Source organism: Sus scrofa, chromosome 1 (genome assembly GCF_000003025.6).
Source record: "Sus scrofa isolate TJ Tabasco breed Duroc chromosome 1, Sscrofa11.1, whole genome shotgun sequence".
In the NCBI taxonomy this organism is placed as follows: Eukaryota; Metazoa; Chordata; class Mammalia; order Artiodactyla; family Suidae; genus Sus; species Sus scrofa.
In genome coordinates, this window is record NC_010443.5 from 151,855,507 (window position 1) to 151,867,281 (window position 11,775).

General features: G+C 37.3%; 1 long non-coding RNA gene across 1 annotated transcript; it reads right to left on the reverse strand.

Moving 5' to 3' along the window:
* On the reverse strand, nucleotides 1,096–10,232 carry LOC110257000. Its single transcript, XR_002339112.1, has 4 exons — nucleotides 10,097–10,232; nucleotides 8,027–8,196; nucleotides 7,467–7,572; nucleotides 1,096–1,311 (listed from the first exon to the last, which is right to left on the reverse strand). It is a non-coding gene; the product is annotated as an uncharacterized LOC110257000 (long non-coding RNA).

Below are 11,775 nucleotides of genomic sequence, written 5' to 3' on the forward strand. Positions count from 1 at the left end.
CTCTGCTGATCCTCTTTAATGCAGCTAACCATAACTCAAACCCACCCCTGAAAACTATCTATTCTCTTCCTTTTATCCAAACTTTCTAACCTACCTTTATGCAAAAAAAAAAAAAAAGATTTGTTTAGCAACACTTGCAAAAGTACAGCAAAAAAACAGAACTAGCTTCCTTAATTATGTGTCCTATTTTTCTTTCCAACTTTAATGCCTTATGTGGAATCTTTATGTTTTAAATAATTCTCATAAATCTTTTATGTTTTTCCAGAGAATAGCCATTTCATAAAAGATCCAGAATAGAAACTGCTTATACCAATAGGGACCAATATTCATGGTACTGCTTAATTCAGCTTCCACAGAATGCAAAATATATATTTTGCAATGTAATATGCTCATTAGTTATCACATGAATTAAAATGTCTACCTAGCATCAACATTATTATCTAACTAGAAGCAGAACTTTTATCCTCAGCTCTTTTCAGACAGCATCTGCTTAAACATACCCCTTAATTTTCACTATACTACATAAATTTTTGAATTTTAAGAATACTTATTTGAATTCACTTGATTATTCATATCATATATCCATGTTTATATTGAGTACAAAACTTTTAAAAATCAAATTGCTAGTTTGTAGTTGGATACATCTAAAATAATTTATAATGAAAATGATTTCCTAAACTGTGCTTTTACTTTTGTATTCACTAGCTAATAAAATATATTCATTCAATTTTATATTGCTAGTTGCCACCAATACTAATAATATATCTTATTATGATTAGATATCATTTTGGTCTCTTTTAAGAATACCAGCAGCATTATCTCGTCAGATATACACATGATTTTATTTTGCTGCATTTTAAATGCTTAGAGAATTCTGAGTGATAACCACAGTGGAAATCTGCATTTCTAAAACTGTAATCAGGCTCTTAAATTGAGTTCCTTAGGCTGCGTGGGAAGAGAGATTTTTGTAGGTTTTTTCCACTGTTAACCTAGATTCCAGAACAATGCCTGGTATGTGGTAGGTGCCATATATTTTCGGAATGATTGAAAATGAAAGATGCATACCAAATGATAGTGACAGGAATATTTTCAGAGAGGCTACTTTTAATTCCATCTTCAAACAATACATAGATATTGAAAATGTTTTATATATTTACAAATCATGGGTGAACCACTGTCACAAGGGAATTCTGAGAAAACACTCCAAGAAGAGGTTAGTGTTCTGCCCAATAGAATAGTCCACCCGTATTTCATCAGAACAATGATACCCCCAAGCATTTGCATGGGCTTCTACAAGGGCTGGCTCCACTCCTGGTTAAAAAAAAAAAAAAAAAGCCTTGATTTACTCAGCACCTACAAATTCACTAATATTATAAAACCATTATTTAAAATCTAGAATACCAGCGGTACCAAGTACCTGTGCAGCAGTCATGGTATTTTCTAGAGACTAAGGGTACCCCAAAGGGCCACAGGGCAAAGGCTCCTGGATTCTTAGTGTAATAACACCCCCAAATAATTTAATGAAACAGATTTCATTTACAATTAAAACACTTGCTTTCTAATGAAAAAAAATAATAGGGAAAATTGAAGCTTACTTTTTGTAATATTTGATTGACTACTTCTGTACATTAATGCAACTCAGCCTGAGTAACTGTATGCATTCAACTTGAGGCAAACATCCCTTTACTTTGAGAGTACAGTGCAAGTAACAGAGTGAGGACAGAACTGACTCCTTAATTCAGGTGGAATGTTTTTTATGTGATCAGGTTACATAGTGGTGCAATGGAGTCTTGAACCATCTAGGAAGTGTAACCACGAACAAAGAATATAGAATTCATTGTGCTCCCAGTGGGGCAAACCCCAACAAATTCTGAACTCCCACTTTACCTCGCTCTACAACCTCGTAATGCACATCTTGTCCTTTTTTTGCTTTTCATGCGACTAAATAAATAACAAAAAGATGCAAATCATGAGCTTCAGAGGCATGCTTGAAGTTCCACTTGCAAGTACCTGAGGTGGCAACATGCTTGCTCGGCTATCTTTGCCAACTGCGGATTTCCTAATAAAAGATGCCTGATCTCTAACACCTCTTTGGAATAGAGTTGATTTGGTTCTTAAAGGAACTGGACATGAACACATTCAGTGGAAGTTGGAAAAAGTTGACAAAGGAACCAAAAAAATTTGCCACACATATTGAAAGATGGTGCCTAGTTTGACAGTACTCAGCAGAATCTAAGCCTCATCTTGAAAAAGAAAACTGTATACTTTCAGTTACTCTCAATTTCATCATATTATACACATCCTTAATTCCTGATATATGTGCTATATAGTATTTTTTAATTAAAAGTAAAAAAATATACTTAAGTATTTTCTTAGACTCTTGTTTTTATCAGACTCTTTTTTTTAGGACTTTCTAGGATCACCAAAGCAGAATGTTTGTAATACTTAAAATTTGACCTTCATGCCAACTTCGCAAACTAGTAAACTTACAGATATCACTGACCTACCTTGCTTCTGCGAAATAAAAATTCATTACAGAAAATAACATACCCTCTTTCAGTCTAAAGCATGTATTACCATATATTGGCTCAGCATTAATCACCATTTTACTAAGCCAGTTTCCCTCCATTTAATCCTGAATCAGTCCTTCTCTATTATATGAAGAGAATGTGTTACACTATTTTATATATGTCCAGGTTTTTACAAGGCCTTTCCTCATAACACAATGTTCTTTAATTCTCAATATTACATATATATATATACACACAAATTTGTTTATTCTGTGAGTCAATAAATAGTCCCCAGATCCTAGTTGTAAGAAAAAGTTATTCTTGTATTTTTTATGGTTTCTTTTGCTATCCAAAACTTGTCAGTTTGACAAAAAGACAACATATGGAATGGGAGAAAATAGTTTCAACTGACAAGGGCTTAATCTCTAAAACATAAAATAAAATATACGAACAACTTATACAAATCACCGGCAAAAAAACCAAGAACCCATTTGAAAAATGGGTGAATGACCTGAATAGACATTTCTGCAAAGAAGATTTACAGATGGCCAACAGATACACGTTGGGCAAAATGCTCAATACTACCCATTATTAGAGAAATGCAAATCAAAATTACTATTAGGTACCACTTCACACCAGTTAGAATGGCCATGATTAACAAGTAAATAAATAACAAATACTAGAGAGGGTGTGGAGTAAAGGGTACCCTCCTACACTGTTCAGGGGAATGTAAATTGGTACAACCACTATGGAAAACAGTATGGAGCAACCTTAGAAATCTAATTAGTAGAAGTACCATATGATCCAGCAATCTTACTCTTGGCCATATATCCCTACAAAACTTTCCTTGGAAAAAATACATGCACCCGTATGTTCATTGCGGCACTTTCACAATAGTGAAGACGTGAAAACAATCTAATGTCCATCAACAGATGAATGGATTAAGAAGATGTGGTACCTAAACATGATGGAATACTACTCAGCTATAAAAAAAGAACAAAATAATGCCATTTGCAGCAACATGGATGGAACTGGAGACTCTCATACTAAGTGAATTAAGTCAGAAAGAGAAAAACAGGGGTTCCTGTCGTGGTGCAGCAGTTAATGAATCTGACTAGGAACTATGAGGTTGTGGGTTTGATCCCTTGCCTTGCTCAGTGGGTTAAGGATCTGGTGTTGCTGTGAGCTGTGGTGTAGGTTGCAGATGCAGCTCGGATCCTGCATTGCTGTGGCTCTGGCGTAGGCAGGCCAGTGGCTATGGCTCTGATTAGACCCCTAGCCTAGGAATCTCCATATGCCACGGGAGCAGCCCTAGAAAAGGCAAAGAGGCAAAAAGACAAAAAAAAAAAAAAAAAAGAAAGAAAGAAAAAAACCAAATAAAATAGGATATCACTTACATCTGGAATCTAATACAGGGCACAAATGAACCTTTCCACAGAAAAGTAACTCATGGACATGGAGAACAGACTTGTGGTTGCCAAGGGTGAGGGGGAGGAGAGAGATGGACTGAGAGAGATGCGAACTATTACATTTGGAGTGGATAAGCAATGAGATCCTACTGTGTAGTACAGGGAGCTATAGCTATTCACTTATGATAGAGCATGAAGGAGGATAATGTGAGAAAAAGAATGTATATATATGTGTGACTGGGTCACTTTGTTGTACAGTAGAAATTGACAGAGCACTGTAAACCAACTATAACGGAAAAAATAAAAATAATTAAAAATAAATAATTACATTAGCCTCCTTCTATGGAAATGTGATTTGAGGCAAGTTTTTTTCTGATGTGTGATTGATATTCTTTTTGTGTAAAAGTGAGAATTTCAGTTTTAATCTGAAGAATTTTGAAAGTGCCTCAAAAAACAATAATTACTCTTGAGTAAACTTGTTCTTGTATCTCATGTATAGTTCTATTTAGCACTCAATTATTTGCACTTTGTGATAAATCATTTCCTTGACAAACTTTACTAGGATGAAAATATTTTGTGAACAAAAAGTGGGTATTACTCTTCTTTTTATTTCCCCTTGGGTTACCATCACTTTTTTTTTTTTTTGACAAATCTTAGGCTGAGGTTTATTGGTATTGAGAGATACTTCAAAAGACTTGGTTCTAAGTCAGAAGACGCAATTACCTAGGTTCTACTGATATTACTTCCCAAGTGTAAGGGAGATAAATAGTATCCAAAGCCCAGACATTTCTGCACAAAGAATTGCTGCTCAAAATGTCCACTAACCTATGGAAGTCAGCATACCTCGCTCATTGTCATTGTCCTCTGGATAGGAATTTGAACCCGCAGAGCCAACATATTGCTAACATTTACACTGGGGCTTCACAGAAAGCAACCAGTGAGCTTCCCCTTAGGTTTTCATTTGCAAGCAGGCAGTCGGGCTTGTTTCCACCTGCCTTTTTGCTAGCATTTTGTTCATAAAAATGAATCCTACACATGAAGGAGGAGAATTGAGTTGATCCTGGGGAGAGGGCATAACTGTTACTTGGTGACATATTTATGATTATCAAAGTGAAACACACCTCACCCTTAGATTATTCTGTCATTTGAGCCAATAAATTCTCTTTGCACAAGCCAGTTGAAAAGCCATTTTCAACTGAGAGAAAAATCTATCTGAACAAGAGCCATGAATAGAGAATCCTGGGGGATATAAAAATTTAAAGTACAATCATAATAATAGGTGAGAGGGGGAGAAAGAGCCAGAAATGGCCAGTATCATAGACGAATGAGAATAGTGATTTTTACAAAATCCAACAAAGAAAAAAAGAATAAAAGAAATGGTCAATGGTGTCATCTGCACAAGGATAATGAGACTTGATGAAATAGTTTTTTATATGGCAACAGAGAAACCAGTGTCCAAATCTGCCAACTTAATTGCAGGTGCAGAAGCCAGATGGCAACTTTACTACAATTGCTTTTTGGAACCATTCAGTTATGTACCTTCTTTTATCAAAACGTGATGAGATTACTTACACAGCACATTGCAAAGATGCAAATTACTGATATTCATTTTCTAATTGGAATGTATACAGTTCACAAAAGTTACATGAGTCATATATCTACATATACTCATATATACACACCAGATATAAAATACTGCAACTAATATTTAGTTACAGTGATACAGTAGGTTAACAACAAACTATCCTGATTAGGAAATTAATGTGACCCTAAGAGTCAGCTTGGGAATGGTTTTTACTTCACTTGCACATAGAGCTTTTCTTTTTTCCATTGTCAAACTTGGTATCAGATATTGCTTCTCCAATAATGCTCCAGCTCACTCATGCAGCATGGTAATTAATGTCGAGTTGTTACTTTCTCATATAACCTTACAGTAAAGAACAAATAGCCAATGATTTATTCTGTTAGATGCAAAAGGCCAATCTCCAGGATGTCTATGAGAAAATGTTTCTACAGGAAGCCAGAAGGATTCTTTGCCTTCACTGAAGGGAGAGAGTAGGAGACATCAAGAAAAAAAGACTTTAAGAAAACAGGATGAAAGAGGGTGAGACTACAAGTGATAAGAAAAAATATTTTCTTCCCCTAGTGATTGATCTGTGGGTGAACCATAGGTTTCTGAGCAAGTCAGGCCAGCTAACTGCTGAGAAAGCCACTGTCTGGTGCTGTGGTCCAGGATAAATGAGAATTCCCCAGGAGATTGTAGCATGAGCATCTCGAAAGTTAGAAGGGCAATGTGGAAGCAAAAATGGCATGATTCTCAAATACTAAGCAACTGTAAACTAGGTCAAACCCACACGAAATCGGGGAACTTTGTAATAACAGGGGAGAAATATGTCGAATTCTCATACTAACTAGGAGCTCATGATGAATTATGTTAATTAAATGCATTAATATAATCCTGGGGCATCTTCTTAGAAAATCACTATGTGGGGAAAGTTATGCAAGAATGCACTATTATTACTTGAATATGACATGATATTCTAACAGCAGAGACTTTATATTGCTTCATATACAATTACTCAAAATTTAACTGTTTTTCCCTCAACAAGAGGCTCAGAGATACCATCTTATTTGTGAACACTGCTGAGAAGAAAGCAACCTCACATTTTTTCTCTTCTATCCAATCTGAGAACTATTGTTGCTGCAACTGCTCATGAATATTTGGGACCAGCTTATTATTTCTACTATTTCTGTGTTATGGAGGAAAGTGCTATATATTCTCTCCAGGCTTTGGCTGACAAAGGATAACTGCTGAGAAGTTTATTACTGCAAAAAAAAAAAAATCAAAAGAACACAAAAGCCCTATATTCTCTGATTATTTCTTCTTCATTGGCCTCTGCTACCTATAGCCCTGGGCACAAAATCCATGTTATACAGTTTATTTATACAATATCCATGAGGTATGTCCTTCCTAACCTCCTCCCTGAATTATACCCTGAAAATATTTTAGCTTCCTTTCAAGCCTTTTTTGAAACAGATTTTATAAAATCTATGGTATATACATTCTTATAGAACCCTTTATTAGAACCATGCACACCAATACATAAGCACGCACACAAACCTAGGTCAAATTTTAATGGATAAAAATCTACATTGGAACATTGACAATGAAAATAAATAAGCATTTAGGGAAGTTAAAGGAAATTTTTCTGCCTTTTTGATTGTAGTTAAAAATCTGTAATATCTGCTACACCGTTCATGGAGTTGACCTATTACCTCAATTCCGAAGAGATTACCCTCCTCACCTACTTCTACGGAAGGTTTATGATATAGACCCATTGCCTGAATTCCATTGGCATCACCTGTTGAACTAGGAAAACATAAGTCAGATGATTTGAATTCCATCGAGTGCATGGCTCTCCCACCTTCATTTTCGTTTTAAATCTTGCACAACAGCAAATTGCTATTTCATTACTGTATACCAAATAGGACTTCTAGACCAAAACTTGACATGCAGTTGAATCATTTAATGATCTCTGTTTATTACCTCTTGAACTGAAATTCTGTACTAAGACTTTAGATGGGGTTCTGTCATCTTTATTGTCACGGCCCATTTTGTTTATGGACTTGCTCCTTTCTGCCAGGTGCTGCTCCTGCAAAGCCATAGGAATGTGATAAAAGTCTTGTTCTTATTTCAGGTTCTCTCAAAGTCAGATACAGAGCTAAGAGTTTAAGTGCTATCAGTTTCTTAAGGAAGTATCCCTGAGAGGTATCGCAGTGAATAGGCAACAGGATAGCGAAAGGGGAGTTAGCGAACCTGCCTGAGGCTGTGAACAGCTCTGGACTGCACATCACACCTGGGAGTGTGTTCTGCTTTGGGACAAATGACCATAGTGTTTGTACTCTACAACACAGATCATTGGTTCTAGGCTTCCACACTAGCGGGGGAGTGACATATAGTCCTGGGCATGTCTGACCCACCATCGAGGTGAGGGTGACCCAAAGTTACCTCCAAAAAGGTTGTAGGTCCAAGTGTAGTTAATAAAACACAGAGGAGCCTGGTGGGGATGTTGACACACAGAGCAGGTAAAAAAGACTAAAGCCTACCTGATGAAGCAGGGCTTGTAGAATGGCAGCGTGAGGAATGTGGAGAATCTTTTCCCCCAGAAGTTATCTACTTAATGAGTCAAAGCCAGTAACGATAATCATTCAAGATCCCTAGAGACTGGTCAAAAGTCTTGCTTACAACAAATGGAGAGGCATGTCTTCAACAAAATCTGCAGAATAAGAAAGAATGGGAGCCCATGGCCTATAAGAGGTGGCCACCCCTATGGCAGCTTGTTGATGAGCTGTTCCAGAATCTCCATGGGAACTCTGGCAAGTGGGTTTTGCTGCTAAGTGAGCACTAGCTTACTGAGCATATTGCACCTAGCTCTGTTCTGCAGGAGGTCCATTCTGTGGTAACCTGGGTGTGGCAGGACAGAAGGGGACCCATGAGCTTCTGCCATGTCTTTGTCACTTGAGAGGAACAGACAACTTATTATTGATAAGGACAAATTATTGATAAGTGGTTCATGTCAAGGGTCCCTGACACACTGTAATGAGTAGATGCTCACAATTTAGTTTATAATCCCCTTAAAACAAGCCATGTAGGACAGAGGGCTCTAGGACTCCAGTGTCACCTGTTACTGGACATAGAGTACAAGCAAGTACAGGACCCAGGGGGATCAATGGTCAAAATTCAGAGATGCAACATTCTCAGGCTGAGGAAATCTCCAAGGCCAAAATCAGGGCCAACAGAGAAGGATTTGCCCTGACAGCGGATGTGTGAATAGTCATATAGAATTCTATCTCAATGCCTCTGGATTTCCTCAGCTCACCTAAGAAATATGCTGGTAAGAGGCAATTGGCATTACCATTAATTCAATAGATTGTCCTTTCCTATAGGTTAAGCCATATGATAGGAAATGTTAAAAAAAGTGGTCTATCATTAATAGAATTAATACATTTCAGAAGAGCAGAGGCACTGTGGCTGAAACTACCATATACAGATGACAAATATGGGATGGCAGTCAGCTTGGAAAGGCCAGGGCCTTACAGGGATGTGTGTGTGTGCACACACATGTGTAATAATGGCTAATAGACTATGATGCTCTTAAGGGCAACACAGAGGAACACTCAAGCCCAACTATTGCTCAATATGTATAATAAAAGGACATAACATAACGAAAGGAAAAACAGAAAACTGAGGTCAGCCTCTCCAATGGCAACTCATGGAATGTTTACATGTATGTTTTGAATATTAATTCTGCAGTCCTCATGAACCACAAAGCACTGCTATTATAGTGATTAAAACCTAAGAACTTACACACACAACCATATATCTCTACCTGGATATACGCTGTTTTGGAGATGCAAAATAGAAAGCAGGCAGATGACTGCCCAGATTTCTTTAAAATGTTATCATTACACTGTAACAAGAGCAAACAATGCTCTTGCTCAGGGTTCTCTCAGATCTTATCTCACTGGATCCGATCCCCTTTGGGGACTTTTTTGTTTGTTTGCTTTTTAGGGCCACACCTGTGGCATTACAGTTGTTCCCGGGCTAGAGGTTGAATCAAAGCTGCAGCTGGAGCCTACTCCACAGCCACAGCAATGCTGGATCCAAGCCACACTTGCAACCTACAGCACAGCTCATGGCAATGCAGGATCCTTAACCACTGAGTGAGGCCAGGGCTCGAACCCACATGCTCATGGATACTAGTCAGGTTCTGAACCCGCTGAACCACAAGAGGAACTCCTATCCAATCCCTTTTAAATTTTCTAAGAGGTAAAGAGTGGTTTTGAGAATAGGAAAAATGTTTGTATTTTAATCATGATCCATTTAAACTGCAAAGAGTGAAGTGTACTAATCCAAAAAAAAATGCCAGATGTTCAATCCTATCTTTACTATTCCACTATAAACAGTAATAAGTGCTTGGCATCTCCGAGTGGCACACTGTACAAACAGTTACTTCAATCATCTATTTTGACAATTGCTCTTTTTGTCTTCAGAGTTCTTTGCTCAAAATCTTAATAAGCAGTCTTTCAGACATAAAATTCATTTCTCTTGCTTTTGATAGAAATGGCATGACAGAGATCAACAAAAAATTTCAATTATAAAGTTTTATCTCTTACCTTATTTTTAATCAATGGCATCTTTGTATTTTTGTCAATGTCCTAATTGATTTACAGCCATTACAAATTATGCATATTAATGTGCTAAGTAGTTTGTATGCAAGAGTCTTCTGTGTTTCATTTTCTGAAAGACAGGCAATTCTCTGTGTGAAAAAGAAGTTGATTGGCAAATATTTATGAGAATTTCACTGATATATTTCACCAGTCATGGAAGTAAAGATAAATCCAATATTTATATACTTCCATTCAATTCTTACTCATCAATAAAGAATATTTGTCTGTGGAGTTTCCGTCGTGGCTCAGTGGTTAACGAATCCGACTAGGAACCACGAGGTTGCAGGTTTGTTCCCTGGCCTTGCTCAGTGGGTTAAGGATCCGGCGTTGCGGTGAGCTGTGGTATTGGTCGCAGATGCGGCTCAGATCCTGCGTTGCTGAGGCTCTGGCATAGGCCAGCAGCTACAGCTCTGATTGGACCCCTAGCCTGGGAACCTTCATACGCAGTGGGAGCAGCCCTAGAAAAGGCAAAGAGACCAAAAAAAAAAAAAGACTATTTATCTATAAAATAACAGCACTTTATGAGAAATATTAAAAATAAATAATTGAAGGACTTCTGACTAGATTTGGTTATCTAAAGCTAAAGTACAATTTTGAGGTTATTTTAGAACATTTTTTTCTTTATCTGATAATCTTTTGTGCTAATTTTAGTCTCCTTTTCTCTTTAATTCTCTACACCAATGAATTTTCTTGTCTTTTTTTTTTAATTAAATACAGGCATATATACCTCCTTTCATCCACTCTTTCTCACACTGTTTTTTTTTTTTTTTTTTTTTTAACTATTGGGAGTCATTTTTCCAACAGAACCTGCTTACTTAATGTCTCCCTGTCAAATTTTGACAATTCTTGCAAAATTTCAAACTTTTACATTATATTTGTTAGGGTGACTTTTGATGCTACTATTGCAGTTATCTTGAGGTGCCATGAACTGTGTCCATGTAAGATGGGGGACGTAATTGATAAGTATGGTGTATGTTCTGACCGATCCACTGAACAGCACTGTCCTCACATCCCTCTCTCCAACCTCCCTGTTCCCTGAGACACATATTTATATTAATAGCCATACAGTGGCCTATAAATGTTCAAATGAATGGAAGAGTTGCACATCTTTTGCTTCAAACCAAAGGTAAGAAATGATTCAGCTTAGTGAAAAAGGCATGTCAAAAGCCCAGACTGGCCAAAGGCTAGGCCTCTTGCACCGAAGAGTTAGCAAAGTTGTGAATGCCAAGGTAGAGTTCTTGAAGGAAATTAAAAGTGTTGCTGCAGTAAACACATTAGTGATAAGAAAGCAAAACGGCCTTATTGTTTGGTTTGGATAGAAGTCAAACCAGTCACAATATTTCCTTAAGCCAAAGCCTTATCCAGAACAAGCCCTGATTCCCTTCAATTCTGTAGAGGCTGAAAGAAGTGAGGAAGGTGTATAAGAAAATTCTGAAGCTAGTAGAAGTGGGTTCATAATGTTTATTAAAATAAGCTGTTGGAGTTCCTGTCGTGGCGCAGCAGAAACGAATCTGACTAGGAACCATAAGGTTTCAGATTCGATCCCTGGCCTTGCTCAGTGGGTTAAGGATCTGGCACTGCAGTAAGCTGTCATGTAGGTCACATATGTGGCTCAGGTCCTGTGT